Below are 20,860 nucleotides of genomic sequence, written 5' to 3'. Positions count from 1 at the left end.
AGGGGAAGAAGAAGAAGAAGAAAGTATACTTGCCTTGTGGTGAGGAAGTATGTTTTGACTATCACAAGTTTGGAAAATACTTCTCTGGCTGGCCTGACTGCTGATGCAAAACAAACCTAATGATGACATCAGTAACTTTACTGTCACTATTTGTCAGCAGCTCCTCTTGCTTTTGGACAACAAGTCTGTCCAATTTTCAGAGCTATCTTGGAAACCGTTCTTGAGTGCTGCATTGGAATTGCACACAGGGTACATCATGTGCCAGATGAGCAATATCAGGTGATGCTGCTGTGCCTGAGTCAGTGATTACAAAATATAGAACAGTCTTTTCTCATAACCAAGCAGCTATCTCTTCTTCCAATAAAACCAAGCTACCAGGAGTTATTGATTGCTTAAAAACAAATGGAGCATTTGCTCTGCCTTGTTACACGGTGGGTTGTGATCACTCCCTTCTCTGTGTATGCCTTGGAATGTTTCCTTTTTGGTTTCACTTTCATTTTGCCATCGCTCCTGTGTTGTAGAGTGATTTCTTCACTTGCTTTGTTGGCCAAGTCTTCTCTCTGCTTGGAATAAATGAAGGAGGTTGTGCTAGGTGTCTTTATGGCTGTACAGTGGTACCTCGCAAGACGAATGCCTCGCAAAACGAAAAACGCGCAAGACGAAAGAGTTTTCCATTTTTTGAGTCGTTCCGCAAGACGAATTTCCATATGGGCTTGCTTCGCAAGACGTTTCGTCTTGCGAGAAAGCCGCTAAGCCATTAATAGCCACTAAGCCGCTAAGCCATTAATAGCCGCTAAGCCGCTAATAGCCGTGCTTCGCAAGACAAAAAAACCGCAAGACGAAGAGACTCGCGGAACGGATTAATTTCATCTTGCGAGGCACCACTGTAGACAATTTGCTGCTTCTGTGATTCCTCATGCAAGCACATGTCTTGGAATCCCACATGGGGGAAAGCAAATGGGGTAGATTTCTGATCAAAATCACCCTCTCCTAAAGCTGATTTTATTTTTTCTTTAGAACAGCCATTGTGGCTTCCTTTGTATACAACATATAGTCTGCCCCCAACCCCAACTCTCTGTTACGCTGTTTTCATTAGCCAAGCCTGTGTCAACTTTGCCCTCCTTGAAATATCTGAAGACTAGAATGACTTTTGCTTATTCAAGGAACACCTAGTGAACCTATTGAATGATCAGGGTTTATGAGCCTTTTGATTACTTTAGCACTACTTTCCTCCTTCTCACCCATGTGTGTTGTGTGTTTCACATTGCAAGTCTGAAGGCAAGAACTGTCTCTTTACAGATTTTTGCAAGCTCTTTGGGAAAAGAGCAGGGTGAAAATGCTTTAAATAAACAACTTAAACACCCACCCACCACAAAATCAGTAGAAAATGAGGACTTCATTCATGACACATTAAAAAACCAAATGGAGAATAACAGAAAATCTAAATCACAGACTATCTGAATGCAGTGCAGACATTTTCTGCAATGATCACAGCCATGTATCTGCTAATATCCTCTAGGCCTTCAGTCTATCATGTTTATGTGCCATTTAATCAGATCCAAAGGCTCCCATGGTTGGTCAATTCTCAGCCAATTTCATCATGTAGTAATGCCTGCATTGTTTGAGCAACTGAGGCATGGTAGGTGACTATACAGCTGCCCATGATATATTTGTCTGACCAGTTAAACTGAGCTCAAGCAGTCTGAAAAGCCAGTAAACCTCAAAGCTGCCCTAACAAATAATGAAGTTTGTTACTGACTCCATTTCTGGATCTCCAGCCTACATCCACAGATTGTACTAGGCTCTGCATTGATCCACCAAGTTCTCTTCTGGCTCTACATAGGACTGACAACTCATCCTGAACCACAACTCCACCCCGAGAGGCTAGTTGTTGTTTACCACAGAAGTTTGGGAAAGGTTGTAGCTCACTGGTAGAGTGCCTGCTTTGCATTCAGAAGATCTCAGGCTCGTTCCCCAGCAAGTTCAATTTCTGCTGCATTTCCCCATCCAGGTAATGCTGAAAATGTACCTTTATTTGCCTACCTTCACATCCACAACCCCATGCAAAGTAGCTAACCTGCGGCAAAGTCTCCCCTGCCATACCTTTCATAAATAGCCCTAATCAATCAAGTCTGTTTCAGCTACCTTCAGTTTTATTTTAAAAAGCAACAACAAGCATCATTTCCATTAATAGAAAATATTAGTCCATCCTGCAGTGCTTACCTAAGTAGCAAAAACATTAAACTTTGGAAGCATAAAATATAAATGATCTATATTGAGCAGTGAGGTCACTGCTGAATCATAGTCCTAGTCAAACATAGGTCATAATCAAAGTACTAAAAAGCCTGCAGGTCATCATCTGGTCAAAACCTCTGCTCTACACAGAGATGGGCACTAAGAGGCCCATTGACTTTCCCAACGTAGAGCATACCTCATCTGCTCAGAGAGAATGGATAGCTGGTTGGTTGAGGGAGCACACCAGAAGGAAATGGAAGCTCCCCGTAGGTCACAGAAGCATTATTGAATCCAGGATAAAGCTATACTGGTGGGAGGTGCAGTGCACATAACCAGAAGAGACAGCCTTGCTTCCAGGAACCATGATGGCGTGACAAGGATTTGAGCCAATGTGACTGCAGCATGGAGCGATGAATTTACATGCGTTCGCATTTTGCACAAATGGTTTCCCGCAGTCTCCTTAAAAAAGAAAAGAAAAAACAACCCAAAGTGAACTCAGCAACTCTGAGGGTGGACACAATATTTTTCATTTATACTACTACAGTGATCCTCGGATGAAAGGTGGTATATAAATTTAATTAATAATAAAAATAACATTGAATAACAATGTATTGGGGTGGGGTGCCCAAAATACTTCACTTTATTTCATTCATAAATAAAACAACCAACTAGCAATACAGATCAGCAGTTGGAGGGTCAGGCTGAAGAACAAATATAGCGGCTCACATAAAAGGCCACTGAGTGGCTGTGTTTACATGTAATCATAATCCAAGAAAAATGGCTTTGTAAACCAAGCCAGAACTGCTTGCTGGTCTAAAACCATTCTTGTTGGCTTATGCATCCTGGCTTATTGGGGCAAATCAAACCACAACCCCAGGCTCAGATGTAATGCTAAGCTATCCTCTTCCTGCTTTACCTGCCTGCACCAAAAGAGAAGCAAAGTGAGGAGTTCATGCACCATGCAGTTTTTAAGCCAAGCTTCTTGGTTTACTGTTACAGGCCAATATGGGTGGTGAGTTAATGACTGAGCTGAGGCATAGTCCTAGTCCTTACGGAGGTTATACCTCCGAATTTCAGAACCTACCATGCCACAGTTCAGAACTTCAGAAATGTGGGTAGCAGCTCACATGATTGTATGTTCCTGCTTTCAAAAACCTTATCTCCATAAATAAAACTAGCATGTTAAGTAGAAGGCCAGCACCTCTGTCTTGAAATCAGCTTTCCAGCTATCTATTTGATGCTTTCCAAGAAACGTTCCCTCTTCTAATCAACGCTGTCTCTACAGTGTAGGAAAACTTCCCACTATCTACAAAACACTGTTGCTCACCATCCTCTGCTCACACCTAACTTCTAGAAAACAGAGCTCTCTCTATTTCTTTCCATCACGTTATATAGCAAAAAAAAAAAAAAGAAAAGAAAAAATCACACCCACCAAATTACAAAGATAAAAGTTATTGCAAACAATGGCTGCTAATTTTGCCCATTGGTTTGCAGTTTGGCAGGTGACATAACCCACAAAGCCCACAGACTTCCTGTGCTGTGTTGGCTTCATATCCCAATCAACAATGAGAACAGCATGAAGGAACTTTCTCTACATGCCCAGTCCTGCTTAGCTGCCTTCCTTGGAGGCCCCAGTCTGGCCCCAACACAGAGAAACATCCCTGCCTTCCCCAGGTTATGCCCTCTAATGTTTTCTGGATACACTATGCCAGTAGGGCCCAAATGCTCTAGGCTGCATTTCTATATTCTTTCATGAGACTTACTTCAACGTTGACATAGGCTGCAGTCCTGTGCATAGATACTGAGAGTAAATTCCACTGAACTTAAGAAAGCCACTCACACCATTAACCTTGAAGGCTTTCGTTTAAGTTGTGCCCTTGGGTAAGGAAGCCCAGGGTCCTTACAAATGCTGAAAGTGCTCATATAAAATAGTTTTTTGCATTCAAGAAAGATTTGCTTGCTTATTTTTGCATGCTGGGAATCTGTAGAGACAGTCTGAGAGCTGGAAATTAACAGAGGAGGAAAGGTAGAAACTAATGAATCTCTATCAGGATAATAATGTAGGAAAGACAACACGCAGGCAAAATATGCCTCAAATCAATGGTTTGCGTAGAAATGTTTTACTCTTAATTGATCTTGTTCTTGAATCATTATTTTTTTTTTAAGAATATCAACCCATAAATGAATCAATATGGGTGTCATCTAAAACTAAAGAACAATTGAATGAAACGAATGAAAAGGCTTTTCAAAGGCATGGGGACCAATACATTTGGGCTGAGGCAGGGTTGTTCACCCATGAGGCAAGGTGAGGAGACCACTTCAGGCAACAGGCTCTACAGGGACAGCAGATCTAGCCACCAATGAATGCACCAATAGCAGCAGTGCAATCCTTGGTGATCAGACCTCTCCCTGCCCCCCTCCAGTTCCACCTCTACAGTGGCCTCTTGGCCAATAGGAGGCACTGTGAGTCCCCTCCCACTCTTGTTCCCAATGTATAGCTTTATCCCCGCCCCGCTTGTTCCTGATGTAGCTATTCATTTACCCCTTCTTCCCTGGTGGGAGAGGGGGCGCCATTTTGTGGTTAGCCTCAGGTGCTAACAAGTCTTGAGCTCTAGACAAAGGTCCTAGAATTTTTCATCCCAAAACTTTTTAAACTACCATAATCAGGGCCAGCCCAAGACATTTTGCTGCCTGAAAATACAATTTAGCAAAATAGCATGCCAGAGTTTATACTGAGCCTAATAAGGCCTCATGCCTAATGTTTATTTCAAGTTTGGGTTGCCCCCAGAAGAAGTTTAAATGACGTGCAAAGCAAACCTAAGTGGGCTGGTGAAGTGGCAGATGACCCAAAGCTCTGCTGTCTTACACCAACCATGGTGGATGGCTTGAGTGTTTCTTGCCCATACAGTGGTACCTCAGGTTCAGAACTTAATTCATTCTGGAGGTCTGTTCTTAACCTGAAACTGTTCTTAACCTGAGGTACCACTTTAGCTAATGGGGCCTCCCGCTGCAATTTCTGTTCTCAACCTGAAGCAAAGTTCTTAACCCGAGGTACTATTTCTGGGTGAGCGGAGTCTGTAACCTGAAGCGTATGTAACCTGAAGGTACCACTGTATTTCAACTTTTTCTCACTGTTGAGAGAGAGGGAATGGGGGAGCATCTGTGCTAGCCCCAGGCTAAAGTTGGTAGTGAACCCAGCACGGGGGCCCATTGGGGGAATGAAGAGGTTTTGGATCCAGCAAATCCAAGGCTGTGTCTGCTTCCAGAACACCCCATTCCCAAGCCAAACCTTGGCTACCACCAGCAAAAACACCGCAAGATCTATGCCATTGTAGCTTTCTATAGATGTAATGGGTGGGAAACTTGCCACAACATGCATTTATGCCGCCACAAAAAAAATCACATCAACAGTGAAGGGGATATCCACCCAATCCTCATGCCTAGCAGATCTGGGGTTCATGGTTGTGCTCATGGTTATGTAGTTATTTCCCTACAATTTATACCTCAAGACCACAATTTAAGCAAGTCCTACAACAAAGCAACTTTCATGATGCCAAGCAGTTTTGGATCTGGTCACAGTACTTGCATGGGGGGGACCAGTAAGGGCCCCCATTTACACTGCCCTGAGAGCCACGAAAGAAAGAAAACAGAATAAAAGTGTGCTTTTAAAAAAAAGGTGATTGCAGAAAACTCGGTGGAATTACTCAGGGAATCTAAACAGGGGATAGTTTTTAATGTTTCATTATTGAAGTGTTTGTCACAGGGGAGAGTTGCGCCCCCTACTCTGAGATATGAAGGCTGCGCTATCGATTAGGATTCATCATTGAATTTTGACAAACTCTTTGTCACACTGTAACTCATTTTGTGATAAATAATATCTTGCTAAGGAAAGATGAGACAACAGTAATAGAACAGATGGGTTCAATCTTTTCAGCAGAGACTTGGAAAAAAGACAATGAAAGGAAATGTATTGTAGTAGAAGGGAAATCATTCTAGCGAGAAGAATTATTTTCATTCAAAATGTCCTTAGTAGACAGGCTAACTGAGCATTTTAAAGTAATTCTCGCTGTCAGTAAACAGACAGTTTTAAGTATGCATACACTGAAATGATTCCATATGTGCAAATGAATAACTGCTATTTCCCACCCTTTAGGAGAGACAGCAAATATTTTGTGGGTCTCCGTCCACCTGGCTTGGCGCTACCAGCTCCACCATATTCCCCATGCAGCCAAGTTGCTCCTCTTCCCTCACTCCTACACCACAACACCTGCACAATTCCTTTGGTGTCTACTCACTGCAAGGAAACATTCGAAATCCATCCAATTTCCTTGAAAGCAGCTTATCCTTTTGACATTGCAAAGCCAAAGTCCCTCCTTGTCATCTCATCACAATCTTTGGAGTCTCTTCTTCACCCTCAGTAAATCAGAAGAACTTTAAGTGCTTCCAGACTGTTGCTATTCTGGGGTGGCATTCAATCATATGCCAGCAAATTTGGGTTATGAATTTATGGTTTATTGCATGACTTTCCCAGAAGATGGGACTTTTTGCTTGAAGGAAAGTGATGAGGAAATTCAAGGAAAATAAAACCTGCTTTGCTGTGATGTCATCTAGCCTCCCCAGATATAAATCAAGTGATTGCTCATTAAATAGCTGCCACCTTGTCTCTGCACAAACAAATCAGTATGAAATGTCATTAAACAGGCCATCTGGAGGTACCCTTTATGAGGTGATAGGGATTCCCAATTCTAACTTGTGTACATTGTTGAGAACCATAAGAGTATCATCTCAGGTTGTCCTTAAAATGTTATACTCTTTGAACTGAAGCATTGTGTAGAAATATTTTTAAAATCAGCACAAAATGGTGAAATGGCAGCCCTCATTTATTTTATCTGTAAGAACAAAACCCAACATTAATTCTACAACAATGTAATGTGTCCCCCCCCAAAAAAAAACCAGGAGTGAAATCTGATATTTTTCTGTAGGCTGCTTTCTATAACTAATCACACTTGTATCTCACTCTTCCTCCAAGGAGCTCAGATAGCTTGTATGGGTTTCTTCCCCATTCTCACAAAAAGAATGTGAAGTAAGCTGGGCTGTAAGATAGTGACTGGCCCAAGGTCTGCCTATGAGCTTCATGGGTGAATAAGGATTTGAAAATTCACACTAGTTTGTTAAATGACTTGAGGACTCATTTATTTCTGCACTGTGAGTGCAGATCAATCAAATCATTGTACTTTTGTTTGTAAAAATTACACAAGTTGCCTTGTATGATGCTGTGTTTTAAACGCTGAAGCTGTTAATGGGTGCTTGCTAATTTTGATCACAGACTTTGCTGTGCAGCATGATAACTGCAGTGCAACATGCTGAGGAATTCCCTTACGTTGCTATAATGTACTCAGTTTTGTCTTAAATACCTTGCCAAAATAAATTTTCATTGGTTCATCCAATGCCAATAATTTACATTTATGAGCATTTGCTGTTGCTCATTAAAATGTTAATCCCTTTATTGTTATTGTATTGTCTCTAAGTTTTTGATGCAGAACTAATAAACCTGACCTGAAACCTGTACAGTTAGATGTTTATGGAATAACAATCATATTTTGGCTCCCACAGCTTATGACCATAAGAAACACGCATTCATCCTGATCTAGCAAGAGGGATTGTCACTGTGTACACCAGAACTCATGAAGACTAATTGCATAGGAAGCATTACTACCGCCAAACAGTTGCATGAGGTAGCTGTGAATAGAAAACACCACTAGCTCATTTAGGGATGAATATAGAGAGCATCCATATGATGAATCCTTGTGGGGATTCAAATGTGCATCCTTTGATAATCTAAAACAAACAAACCCTAAGCATCACTTGGATTACATAAATGCACCACAAACACCACATTTTATAGACACACTCTGCTCATATACTTCATACTCACTATTAATAGCAATTTGAAATGTACATTGCTTGTTACTTCTCCAACATCTACACCAAGTCACATATGCTCTTTAATTATCATTAAGGAATCTTCCTCCCCTTTAACTCAATGCACATTACATACTGCTATTTACAGTGCTCTTTTCCCACTTTAAATGTCACCATCCTTTCCCCCAGCCCATATAGATTCAAATACAATCCCACAAGTATCTTTTTTGGGTTACCCCACGCACTGCCAAGTTTCCCTGCTCTTTTAACAAGAGGTTTTAAAACGTTGTTTTTGTTGCTAAGCTTTATTGTTTGTGGTATTTTATTACCATTATATTTCATGTTAAACCCACCCTGGGATTATGAATTGATAAAGAGTGTGATAGAAATGGAATAAGTAAACAAATGAAATTTCCTTCACCATTCCTTCTCTTTAGCACTGACACCAATGTGCTCTTCAGTGAAATTGATGCTGTCAGGTGAAAAAGGAGAGACATCCGTACTGGTCAAACTGACTAGGTTTCCTCACCGCACTTCTGTATGGGGGAAGAAGTTAAGGTGTGGAAAAGCCACTCACAAATATATTTGGCTCTATGGAAAGAATGGCGGGATGAGGACTAAAAATGTGCCAAGGGTGGGGTAGAGGCTTAAAATGTCTTTAAGTGGCGTGTTTTGTTTTTTGTTTTTTTAAAAAACCACTTAGGTAATGAGCTCATTTTTTAAAAAAAAAACTTAGGGATTCCATGAGGTAATGTTACATGTAAAGTTATGCCTCACCCAAGCAGTGCTAAGTACACTCTGACAGCTAAAAACAAAGAACTCTGCAACCACAAGAGAGAAATCCCACCTGCTTCTCTAGAGGTAGCGGCAGAGCAAGCCAATTGGACACCTGGGGTGGTGCACGTGCCTTGTGCCCAGGGGTGGGGCCAGCTGCCCATGGGGGTGGGGCGAACCAGGGCAGGGCACTCCGTGGGGCCTCTGAGGAGTCTGCCTGCCTCCTCCCAGTAAGCTGCCCTACAGGTGAGGGGGGTGGCGGGTGGACCCTTTGGGGCAGCATGGAGCCGGCGGGCGCCTAAGCCACCGCGTCACTCCCAGGAGAGACGCATGGCTCAGGCACACTGCAGGCCCCTCAGTGAGTGCCACCCGGCATTTTGTCACCCCCCTCAGTGGTGACACCCGGGACGACCTACCCCCACCACACACCCCTTTCTCCACCCCTGTCTAGAGGGTTACAGAATTAAGGGCAAGGCATACCAGATTAGATTTTGCCCTTGAGTCTTTACAGGCAGGTCCCATCTGCATTGTACATTTAAAGCAGTATCATACCACTCTAAAGAATCATGGCTTCCCCCAAAGAATCCAGTGAACCGAATTTTGCTAAGAGTGCTGAGAGTTGTTGGGAGGCTCCCATTCCCCTCACAGAGCTACTATTTTCAGGGTTCTCTGTGAAGAATGAGGGATCATTAAGCCGCTCTGCAATTTGTAGCTCGGTGAGGGGAATGTGCGTCTCATTACCAGGGCCAGCCCACCCACATGAGGCAAGGTGAGGCGACTGCCTCAGGTGGCAGGATCCATAGGGGCAGCAGATCCAGCCTCCAAGAAATACATACCCATGGTATGAATCGGCCGTTTCCTCAGGAGGCCTGCTAATGCTAATGCTACCTCTACAGTGGCCTCTGGGTGAATTGAAAGCACTGCTGCTGTCCTCCCACCAAACACACTGGTTGAGGGGGCCGGGGCAGCGCAACTTGAACATGTGTACATGATGTCAGGCTGCTGCAGAATTTGAAAAAAAAAAATTGGAAAATTTGGGGGGGCCTCGCCCCTCCCCAATGGCACGCCTACCTCCCACCCTTGTTGCAATGTAGATCTATTTCCTCCTTGTTCCTGATGTAGATCTTCACTCTTGGCAGGAAGGGGGGGGGCACAAAATTTTGTGGTTCTCCTCAGGTTCTAAAATGTCTTCGGCCGGCCCTGCTCCTTAAAACTCTCAGCACACTTAACACAAACTACTCAAGTTTGTGGACATCAAAGTTTGGAATTAGGAAGGAACCTGGGGAGCAGGAATCCACAAGGAACAGAACTAGGGGAAGGGAATTGAGACCAAAGAACTTGATGCCTTTGCTCATTTTCTGTTCCCTACAACTAATCAAACACTGGAGGTGTGGATGGAGCTCTGACTATGCTTTCTCTGCCATCCACCCCACTCATGTCAGCAGCACTAAATGAGCCCTCACTTCCTGAAGTGGTTGTTGGGGAGAAAAGGGGTTGGCCACAGAGAAAGTGTGCCAAAGTATGTTTCTGGCCCCATCCCATGTTTGGCATCGGCAGTGTCCACACAACTGCCATCCAGAGACACAGGCAAATGCAACTAAAGTAACTGTGCTAAACCCAAACTCTAGGAACCTTTTAAGAAACCAGTAAACTTACATTGTTCTGCCAAGCCTATGACTGAGCAGACCACTATATATATTATTTTTACTGTAAAGGTTTTTAGGCCTTATTGCTGTATAATATGTAAAGGTTTTAAGGCCTTATTGCTTTTTTATTTTATTGATTTCCTAGTTTTTATTGGACTTAGTATTTATAGTCTTGACTAATATTTTAGGCATGATTTTTATTGTTGTAAGCTTCCTTGAGAGTCTTAGCAGGCTAGTTAGTGGGGTAGATGTTCAAAGCAATATATTTTAAATCCTAGTATAAACTAGAAGGTGTTTTGAGTGCAAACATATGAACAGATTGCCTATACAGTGGTACCTTGGTTGTCAAACTTTACCTGTTCCAGGAATCCGTTCGACTCCTGGAACCATTCAAAAACCAAGTTGCGGCTTCCTGCACTCAGCCGGAAGCCGTGGAAGCCATGTCGGACATTCAGATTCCAAAAAACATTCACATACCAGAACACTTCCGGGTTTGCGGCTTTCGGGAGCCAAGCCATTCAACAACCAAGGTACCATTGTAGAAGTAGACTTTGTTTGGATAAATATATTGATATCTGAAACAAGTTTATACAGCATATAGAAGGTTATTAGCAACTATGGATAATAATATGACATATCTATTCAATAATCTATAGAAATGAAATTGATGTTACATATTGTAAAACAATTTTGTAAGGTAGGTTAGGCTAAGTGATGGCAGCTGGCCCAAGGTCACCCAGTGAGCTTCATGGCTGAGTGGAGATTCAAACCCAGGTCTCCCAGTACTCCAGTACTCTAACCATTACACCACACTGGCTCTCATATCCACTGACGGCAGTTTAGATCTAGTCCTTTTCAGTTACAGTAGTTCACACACTGAAGGTTTGGAACCAGACTAAGTCAGCTGAATTTAGGCCACAAATTAGTCATGACCTAAGCTCTCAGTGATGTGGGCCACAATCCAGTTCAGTTAGCTTTCGTCAAGCCAACAATTCCAAAGAGCTCCAATTTGGTGTTGAACTGTGACCAAAGCACAGAGCAATGAAGTGTGAAGAAATTAAGTGATTATTGCATATACAGTGGTACCTCTGGATGCGAACGGGATCCGTTCCAGAGCCCTGTTCGCATCCAGAAGCGAAAGCAACCCACATCCACACGTCTGCGCGTGCCGCAATTCGCCACTTCCGCGCATGCGCGTGACGTCATTTTGACCGTCTGCGCGTGCACAAGCGGCAAAACCCTGAAGTAACGCGCTCCGTTACTTCCGGGTCGCTGCAGCGCGCAACCCGAAAATACTTATCCTGAAGCTACTTCAACCCGAGGTATGACTGTACATGAAATGGGTGTTTTTTTTCCCCTTTACAGAAATAGGAATTCAGTCTAACTAATGGGTAAAATCCATGAGGAACAGAGCTAACATTAATATTATTTATGTCCACGAACATAAAGTTCATAAAGGAAAGATAACATCTTCTGGAATAAAATTTAATTTTGATACTATAGGAATTTGTATAAAAATATCAGACTGAGGACTTATAGGGGACTAACCTGTAAGTTAACACCCAATGGTTTCTATTATTTCTTGAAGCTGATTTACATTCTTCACCATATGTTTCAAAAACTTAATCAATAAAAGATTAGTCTGCCTTTAAAAAATCCACAGCCATGCTAAAAGGCACCTGTTAAAATATATGGTGCTCTGATGATTAAAAACAAAGAGAGAATACTTGTCTGCAACCAGGTCATATCTTAGTCTTAAGAGGAAAAGAAGAAGACTAGCAAGGCCTTATTTGTGTGGTTCTTTTTTTTAAGATAACAGACCCAAATCCAAAACAGACCTACACTTCATTAAAGCCCATTGAAACAAATGGGTTTAAGTAAACATAACTTTGTGGTGGATTTAGACAATAACATTCCTATATGTGTGTGCACACACACTCTAATCTCCAACTGCCCCCAACATGCTAGGACCATCACTAAAACCCTTAAGGCACCACGGCTTCTCACTACGTTATACACGGTCCAGAATTCCGCTAGTGGTGAAAGGATGTGGGGAAGGGCAGGGTGCACAGGAGGACCCATAGGAAGGGGAAGGGCACCAGCTGCCACCGCTGTATTCCTGCACTCCACCAGCCAGTACTGCTCAACGAATCCAACTACAGTGATTGCGGCAGCAGGAGCAGCCTAAGGGGGCGTGGCTTGTGCAGGCACACAGATGCCCTCCGCCAGTCATAGCTGCAGACCATAGAAACTATTATGCTTGTGCAGAAGTGCTGCCTTGAAAACATCTGGCACAGGTGCCTCTTCATGTTTTGCTAGATAATCACATGATTATTTATATATTCTCCTACCTGCCTGGGCACAACCTCTGTCTCTTTTTCATCACTTTCCACCAAGCCAGAAATGTGAGAATATCTGCTGAGTCTGAGCTAAATGCTCTGATTGCATTTTAAGCTAGACTTAAGTATGTCTTTGTAACCGAATTACCATTTTAAGCCTGCCTGAACAAAGCTGCCTTTCTGTTACTCTTCAACAAGTATTCTGAGTGAATAAATGTTATTTTTACCTTTTACAAGACTGTGTGGTTATTGTTTTAAGGGGGAGAAAAGGGGAAAATAGCAAGATAATTCAGCCTGCCTTAAATCTTTTTGGATTACTTAAACTAAAAGGCTAAGACTAGCCTATCTAAGCTTACGTTTTAAGCTGCAAAGGGATGGCAGTCTGGTGAACACACAAACAGGAGGGAGGAAGGAAGGATAGTGTCTAATAAATATATCCTCTCCTAGCATCTATTCACATTCCAACAGGCTGAAGCAAGCCTCACAGTTTAACATATATCATCTAAGGCTCCAGCAAATAACCAGGACAATTGCCTGTATGGCATTGTTACATACTCCTCTTGGTAACAGTTGTTGGGGCAGCTCAGCCAACCCTGCCCTTTTCCCACATTTTCCATCAGCAGTGTGCATCTATCGTATTTTTCTGTGTATAAGGCGCCCCATGTATAAGACGCCCCCTATTTTGGGGGACTCCAAATTAAGAAAACACCCCTCAGCACTACCCATGCATAAGATGAGCCCCAATTTTAAACCTAATTTTTGGTTAAAAAAACCCTAGTCTTATACACGGAAAAATACAGTAAATGGGGTGCAGGGCAGGGGACACTGATGCAGAATAGAATGACCCTATTTTCATCTGAGGAATGTTGGAGAGTATGGCACACAATAATATTTATAAATAATAATATTTATAAATAAGACAGGCTCCCATCTGGTTCAATTGGCCAATAGCAGATAAACTGATCTCTGTACATGCGGATATATTAGCCATGTTCCTCTAGATATAAAAGCTGTGCCCTGGATGAATGGACTTCCTCCAAACCTGTCAACATTGTCACATGCTCACTGACACCACTAGTCATGCTTTGTGAGGCATCTCAGCAAGTTCTGGATGTTTTCAGACTCACTTGCTGTCTGCCAAGCATGTGGAAAATCTTCCAGGTTTGATGCTTCTATGCAGTTAAAACTCTGGTCAGGAACTGTCTGTATTGGACTTACCCCTCAACCCATTTCCAAATCAGTTTGGTGCAGAGTTCTCACTGCTCATTTTCCCTCCCTTTTTGAGTCTTTATATGAAAACAATCCCTGCAGTTTGATAAAACAGTATTTGGCTTGGGTGAAAAATTGCCTCAGCATAAAGCAGGCATTGGCCAGACCAAGAAATCAATTTAGCTGTGAGGATTTTTATTATTCAATCATGTAAGTAATTAAAACCATTGATTGATGGTATGGCAACACAGCTGAAGCTCTCTCACTCATGCCCCAGCAGAATGGTTTGCACCCCCTATTCTCATCTGAAAAATAGCACACGGGTCCACTGATAATATTTCCCTAACTTATACTGTACACATCTGTAACTCTCAGCAAAAACACGGGACCCAATCACACAAGAAGCCATCTTATTAGGGATATAATGTAAAGGACCCCTGACCATTAGGTCCAGTCGTGACCGACTCTGGGGTTGCGGCGTTCATCTCGCTTTATTGGCTGAGGGAGCCGGCGTACAGCTTCCGGGTCATGTGGCCAGCATGACTAAGCCGCTTCTGGCAAACCAGAGCAGCGCACAGAAACGCCGTTTACCTTCCCGCCGGAGCGGTACCTATTTATCTACTTGCACTTTGATGTGCTTTTGAACTGCTAGGTTGGCAGGAGCAGGGACTGAGCAATGGGAGCTCACCCTGTCACGGGTGAGCCACCAACCTTCTGATCAGCAAGTCCTAGGCTCTGTGGTTTAACCCACAGTGCCACCCGTGTCCCTTATTAGGGATATAGACACCTGTAAATAAATGTACCACTACTATGGAACTGTCATCAAATCATTTGAAACTGGGGAATTGTACATACTACTTTGGATAAAATATTGTATAAAATGGTTTGGTGCAATATACACCATGCTAACACACTATTGCATATCGCAGACAAAATAAGGAAATTTCCCCAATTCTACTGCCTTAATGTCATCCACCACCACCCCTATATTTTGCTGAAAGCTGCCTTGGTTTTTGCTCTGTCATAGCCCATTGTGGCTTACTTTATAAGCAAAGAGCATGCATTTCAGTCAAGGACCAACCAGCAAAACATAACAGTCCTACAACAGGGCATCAACAGTTAAGAAAAAACCTCAAGAGCTACAGCATATGAACTGTCAGCTTATACCAGGATTGGGGATCCTCTGGCACGTCAGATGCTGTTAGACTAGAATTTCCATCACCTCGAACCATGCTAGCTAAGGCTGATAGTAGCTGGGAGTTCCCCATCCTTGGCTAGATCAGGGGAAGAGGCTAAAAACTGAAGACCTGAAACTCATGCCTACAACATTTTTGAAAAGCACCCCCCCCCAAAAAAATGGTGATAATAAATTGCCAGGGATACATCAGAATAATTAAGTGAGGCAACTGAACCTTATGCTAGATCTATTAACTGTACAGTGGTACCTCGGGTTAAGTACTTAATTCCTTCCAGAGGTCTGTTCTTAACCTGAAACTGTTCTTAACCTGAAGCACCACTTTAGCTAATGGTGCCTCCTGCTGCGGCCGCACCACCGCCGCGAGATTTCTGTTCTCATCCTGAAGCAAAGTTCTTAACCTGAAGCACTATTTCTGGGTTAGTGGAGTTTGTAACCTGAAGCGTATGTAACCTGAGGTACCACTGTACTTATTGGTTTCATAAAATGCGTAGGTCCCTGCTCCCCAAAAAAGGTTCTATTTTGCAAGCATAAATATTGCAAAATATTGAGAAAGCCCTAATATTCCATCTCTTGATTCTTGGCTACCAGAGGAGACCCAGGTAGAAATGAATAAAGCCAACAAAAAAAAGTACTGGAAGGTTAATGTTTTGGTACTGTAATTACTGGTATCCCAATTGTTTAGTCAAGCTGCACATATTATCTATGGTGTAGCTGTCTCTTATTTCTTTCCCTAAACTGCAGCAAGACAACCTTGCAGCATGGAAACAATTGCTGTGCTGTGAGCATCACTACTGTATCTACCTTCTGTGTTTCTGTAGCACTGTACCAGTCAGTATGATAATACAACAAGTCAGACTTGGATCCGAAACAAAAGAATTCCCGTGAACAGATGCTGGATATCAATGGAGTTTGGGTTGTGTCTTTTTTACCTGAGTTTAAGCCAAGACGTATAAATCATCATTGCAGCTTTTTTGTTCCATTTCTTCTACTTCTTCCTGGCAATGCACTTAGACATGCAAAGTCTTAAAATGACGACATCTTCCTCTCCTGTGCGTTGACTTCAAGTAATTAAAGCTATAATAGGTCTCTCTGTGAGTTGTCAGCTTTTCAGGCAAGGCTTCCTCAAAAACCGATGGTGGGGGTGGGGGTGTGAGCATATATAAAGAGGGGCTGGGGAGGGGAAGAGAGAGGTTATATCAGGCCTGTTTTAATATAATGAAAGGGAGTGGCATATTTCCAGATATAGTAACTAAAGCCAATACAAAAAGAGAGGTTTTAGTTTGTTCTCAGAGGACAGCATCGAGATAACATTTCTAATTTGAATGTTTCACTCTGTTTTAGGCCCCTTCTGTTCTCTTCTTTCCCAACCTCAGAGCCAAACATATTTTTCCACATATGGAAATGTAGTAGACTCAGAGCCTCATTGGTCCCCATTACTGAAATACCCAATAGTCACTGAAAGTTGAGAAAGAGATTATAGATATCGGGGTTTATGCTTTATTTCAACCTTTCATATGCAGCTGTAGAAAGCAGATCCAGCTGAGACCAAGGGTGATGTGTTCTTCTGCAATCACTATTCCAAAATATCTGCTAAGGATGCAAAGTCATAATCCCAGCAAGCACTGGGACTGGGGGCTAGAGAGACTGGGGGCTAGAGCAAGCACTGGGACTGCTTCCTCTTCTGAGAAGATCCCATCCACCTTACGCTTTGGGATCCAGCAGATCCTGGCTCTGTGCTGGCATATGGCATGTTTCTGTGCATATTTGGTGTGCTCCTGGGAGCATATGGAGGGAAAGACTACCAGGACTTCATTTGAGTAGCAGTTATCATAAGATGCCAATTGGTTTCCTTGACCTTGCAAACATGGGACATATAACCATATCCACTCTTCTTTGTGCTATGTTTCATGAAATACAATTTTTAAAAATAGCATCATATGATCCTCAGCATTGATGCAATGCATTGTGGGAATTATTTTGGGAAGCCTACTCAATTGAAACCAATTTACCTGCCAACGATTCTCAATCAAGAGGAATTTTCATATGAAACTATTATTCATCATGTTTGCCCAGGAGAACAGGCAGCCCTTATCCCAACTTTTCAAGGTTATTTTCAGAAGTCTGCTTCCTGCTGGCTGTACTTCCACCATCCACCACCTAAACACACCAAAAAGAAAAACACGAAATAGCTCCTCTTTTTGTCAAAATGCTGTTTTCCTTCCCAGAAACTTCTCCCACAGCACATACAGCCAGGCTGTCCAGTACCAGTGAATTCTCCCTACAGTCTGTTTAAAAACCAACTGCTTCTATCACCTGAGAATAGAATATATGCAAATCTGTACAGTCAAATCTTTGCAGATTCAGTAATGCTCGATATATGTAAACCAGTCAGCCTTACTCGTGAGCTTGTGAGTTTGACTAAAGTAAAAGGCAATGGTCACATTGCTGTGATTTTATTACTCCTCCTGTTCCTCACTAATGGCATCTGATTGGATTTGGGAAAAGTCAGTGGCAGCTACAGCTGCCAACTTTCTACAAAGCACTGTAGCTGTCTCTTTGGGAGACATCAGGAGGTGTTAATGTTTATTTCCAAGCTGTGGAGCTTCACCTGCTGATTTCCTCCCATCAAAAAGCTGTTAAAGGCATAGAGCAGGCCAGGCAGCTGGAAGGAATAGGAAAATACCTCCACTGATGGATTCAGCTAGCTGGTGGGGGCAGGAAAGAGTCTATGCCCTACATCTTCAACTCAAAAACAAAGAAACAAACAATTGTGTCACAATAAAACATTAGGTGCACTGTAGCTTGCCTTGCAGGTCTTAATTTGCCTCCTTCACTCAGCTTTTACAAGGAGAAGAGAAATTACCTTTGAACGGGGGAGTCACATTTGTGATTGTACAAACTTAGTAGTGCGTGGAAAAACAAAACACACACTCCTGCTTCCTCCTGTTCTCAGCACAAAATGTTGTAAATACCCAAGTGGACAAAAAAAACCCCTTGTTTTACAACACACGTAAGTGGATTTTTATCTGGCCTCCAACACATACACATCCCAGCAGGTTTACAAACCTCGACCCCCTCCAATGCAATCAATAAAGAGATATCAGCAGTATTAACACTAACAAAAGATTTAAAATACACAGAGATTAAAAAGAGCCTCAATTAAAATTTTATTCCATCAAGGATTAAAAAGAGTTAATTAAAAGGCCTGGGAGAATTAAATGGGGTTTGTCTAATAAAAAGGTTAAAAGGTACGGAAATCTTCCTGGGGAGAACATTCTGCAAGAGGGTTACCACCCCTAATAAGAATCTCTTCTTGTGTTGCCCTTGCTCAACTCAAATGGTGAAGGTTCCCAGATGGGGGCTTCCAGAATTGATCTGAATGTACAGTGGTACCTCAGGTTACACACGCTTCAGGTTACAGACTCCGCTAACCCAGAAATAGTGCTTCAGGTTAAGAACTTTGTTTCAGGAGAACAGAAATCGTGCTCCGGCAGCGCAGCTAAAGTGGTGCTTCAGGTTAAGAACAGTTTCAGGTTAAGTACGGACCTCCAGAACGAATTAAGTACTTAACCCAAGGTACCAGTGTATAGGGAGAGTGAATTCATCATTTCTCCCCAGCATCTGAACTGTAATGTAATCAAGACAATTTCTCAGACTATTAAAACATTGCACAAAATAAGGACTTGAGAAATCAGTATGCATTGCTGTATCTACACACATATTATATTATATTATATTATATTATATTATATTATATTATATTATATTATTCAGAGGATACACCACACCAGGAATGCAGCACAACCCATTTTGACTTTCCCATCATTTTATTGGCCCTGCACCTTTAACAGAAACCTAACAAAAGTTAAACAGGGCAAAGTGGGTTTGCTATTTCCTTGGCATGGAGATATGAGCGATGCGGAAAACTCCACGTGCTAAATTTAAAAACACAGAATCAGGACCACTGAATGAACATGGGGTGGAATCCTGACCCTTTTGGTGGGACCAAGTGGTCTGATGTAGAAAATTTCTCCACAAACAAACAAACAAACAAACAAAAAAGTGATAAAATTCTAGCACTTTAATGGAGGGTAAGGTCTGCTATATGACATGTCAGGCGAGATTTTACCCAAGGACTGCCTGGCTCACAGTTTAAACTTGGCCATTATGTTACACCAGCTTTCCCTTGATCATTTCCAGAAGGTTAACGAATCCACCTACACTGTCTCAGAAGATGTACAGCCACGTTTGACATCTGGCTGGCATCAAGGGCCCCAGGCCCACATAAAGATCATTAGGGGATTACCTAAAATTTCTTCTTCTTCTTCTTCTTCTTCTTCTTCTTCTTCTTCTTCTTCTTCTTCTTCTTCTTCTTCCCTTTTGTAAAACACATGAACTGGGCAGGTTGATTTTCTTAATTAGGAATTATTTTAAATGTCTTTTTTTTTGCATTTTGTACAAGTTTGCAGTTAGGACTTTGAGCTTTGCAATATATCTGTTAAAGTTCAAAGCCTCTGTGCTAAAAGAACATTAATAAAACCGAGAAGTGGTGGCTCTTTCCTTCGACAGGTAATTTATTCAGATTCACTGACATTTGTGCTGCTTTTATATATATAAAAACCCAGATTAACCTGCAGAAGGAGCATTATGTTTGCTCAGAAGATTATGTGGCCGGAAACCTATTGCACACCCACAAGTTGCTCTCAGTTAAGGGAGCATGGGTAATGTCAGAATACCATATCGCATAAAACCACCTTGGAAGGATTTGATCCAGTGTGTCAACATGACATTATCTTAAAAAGTCAAGGAAACTTCCTGGCACGACTAAAACCTGTGTTACAGGCATCCTCAGCCCTCACTAGCAATGCTGCAAGATTGTTTAGATAGGTTCAAGGGTACATGTAAATATTAGCTATCTCCACAACCCAAACCCTGGTGGGGAGGGCTACTCACATTTTTCAAATTTGCATGTAAAAATCTTGCAGTGCATGTCTTACAATTTTATATTCAAGTTTTATATTGTAAGCAGCATGAACGTTCATCATTCACGGACTGTATGCTCAACAGATGAAGAGTAGGTCATCACACACACCCAAGCAGGGATCTGCATGGGGATCGACGTCTTGCATTGGGAAAGAGGGTGGGGCTGAAGGGTGTTTGGGACATGGTGCACGGTGGGTGTGGGGAAGGTTCCCTCCCATGTGCAGCCGGCCACACAACTGAGGAATGGATTTTGCCCTTCCCCGTGAAAGTAACCTTGTGAAACCAATACTTTTGATGAAATGACGGAAATTAAATCACTTCACAAAATCATTATTTCACTCACTGGTTTAATAAAATGGCTAAATTGTTCAGTCATTTGGGGGAAATGACTGACACCGTGAGCATATTAATACACTCTGTTTCACTGCATCAGCAGCTTCACCTGGAGTGGCAAGCCAGAGTTCTGGGCCCAAGCGTTGTCAGGGCAACGGCAGACTGTTACTGAAAGAAGAGATCCAAACTGGTCAGTTGGTTCCAGGGAATCAGTGGGAAGG

At 42.4% G+C, this 20,860-nt stretch overlaps 1 protein-coding gene and 1 long non-coding RNA gene across 2 annotated transcripts in view; one reads left to right on the top strand and one right to left on the bottom strand.

Moving 5' to 3' along the window:
* LOC309341654 overlaps positions 1–6,836 on the top strand; it is a 35,916-nt gene extending 29,080 nt beyond the window's left edge. The window contains exon 3 of the long non-coding RNA XR_014156502.1: positions 6,389–6,836. This is a non-coding gene — a long non-coding RNA (uncharacterized lncRNA). The remainder of the gene's footprint in view (positions 1–6,388) is intronic.
* The window catches only part of RET (ret proto-oncogene), a 115,440-nt gene extending 97,910 nt beyond the window's left edge, over positions 1–17,530 (bottom strand). Inside the window, exons 1-4 of the mRNA XM_081861128.1 lie at positions 17,333–17,530; positions 16,253–16,493; positions 2,432–2,694; positions 34–560 (exon numbers count right to left, since the gene is read on the bottom strand). The gene's annotated coding sequence lies outside the window, so the exon portion shown is untranslated. The remainder of the gene's footprint in view (positions 1–33; positions 561–2,431; positions 2,695–16,252; positions 16,494–17,332) is intronic.
* Positions 17,531–20,860: the final 3,330 nt, after the last annotated feature.

Source organism: Podarcis erhardii (assembly GCF_964252035.2).
Source record: "Podarcis erhardii genome assembly, chromosome: 5".
Lineage (NCBI taxonomy): Eukaryota > Metazoa > Chordata > Lepidosauria > Squamata > Lacertidae > Podarcis > Podarcis erhardii.
Note: the sequence above shows the minus strand (reverse complement) of the source record. Positions and strands in the feature narration are given on the sequence as shown.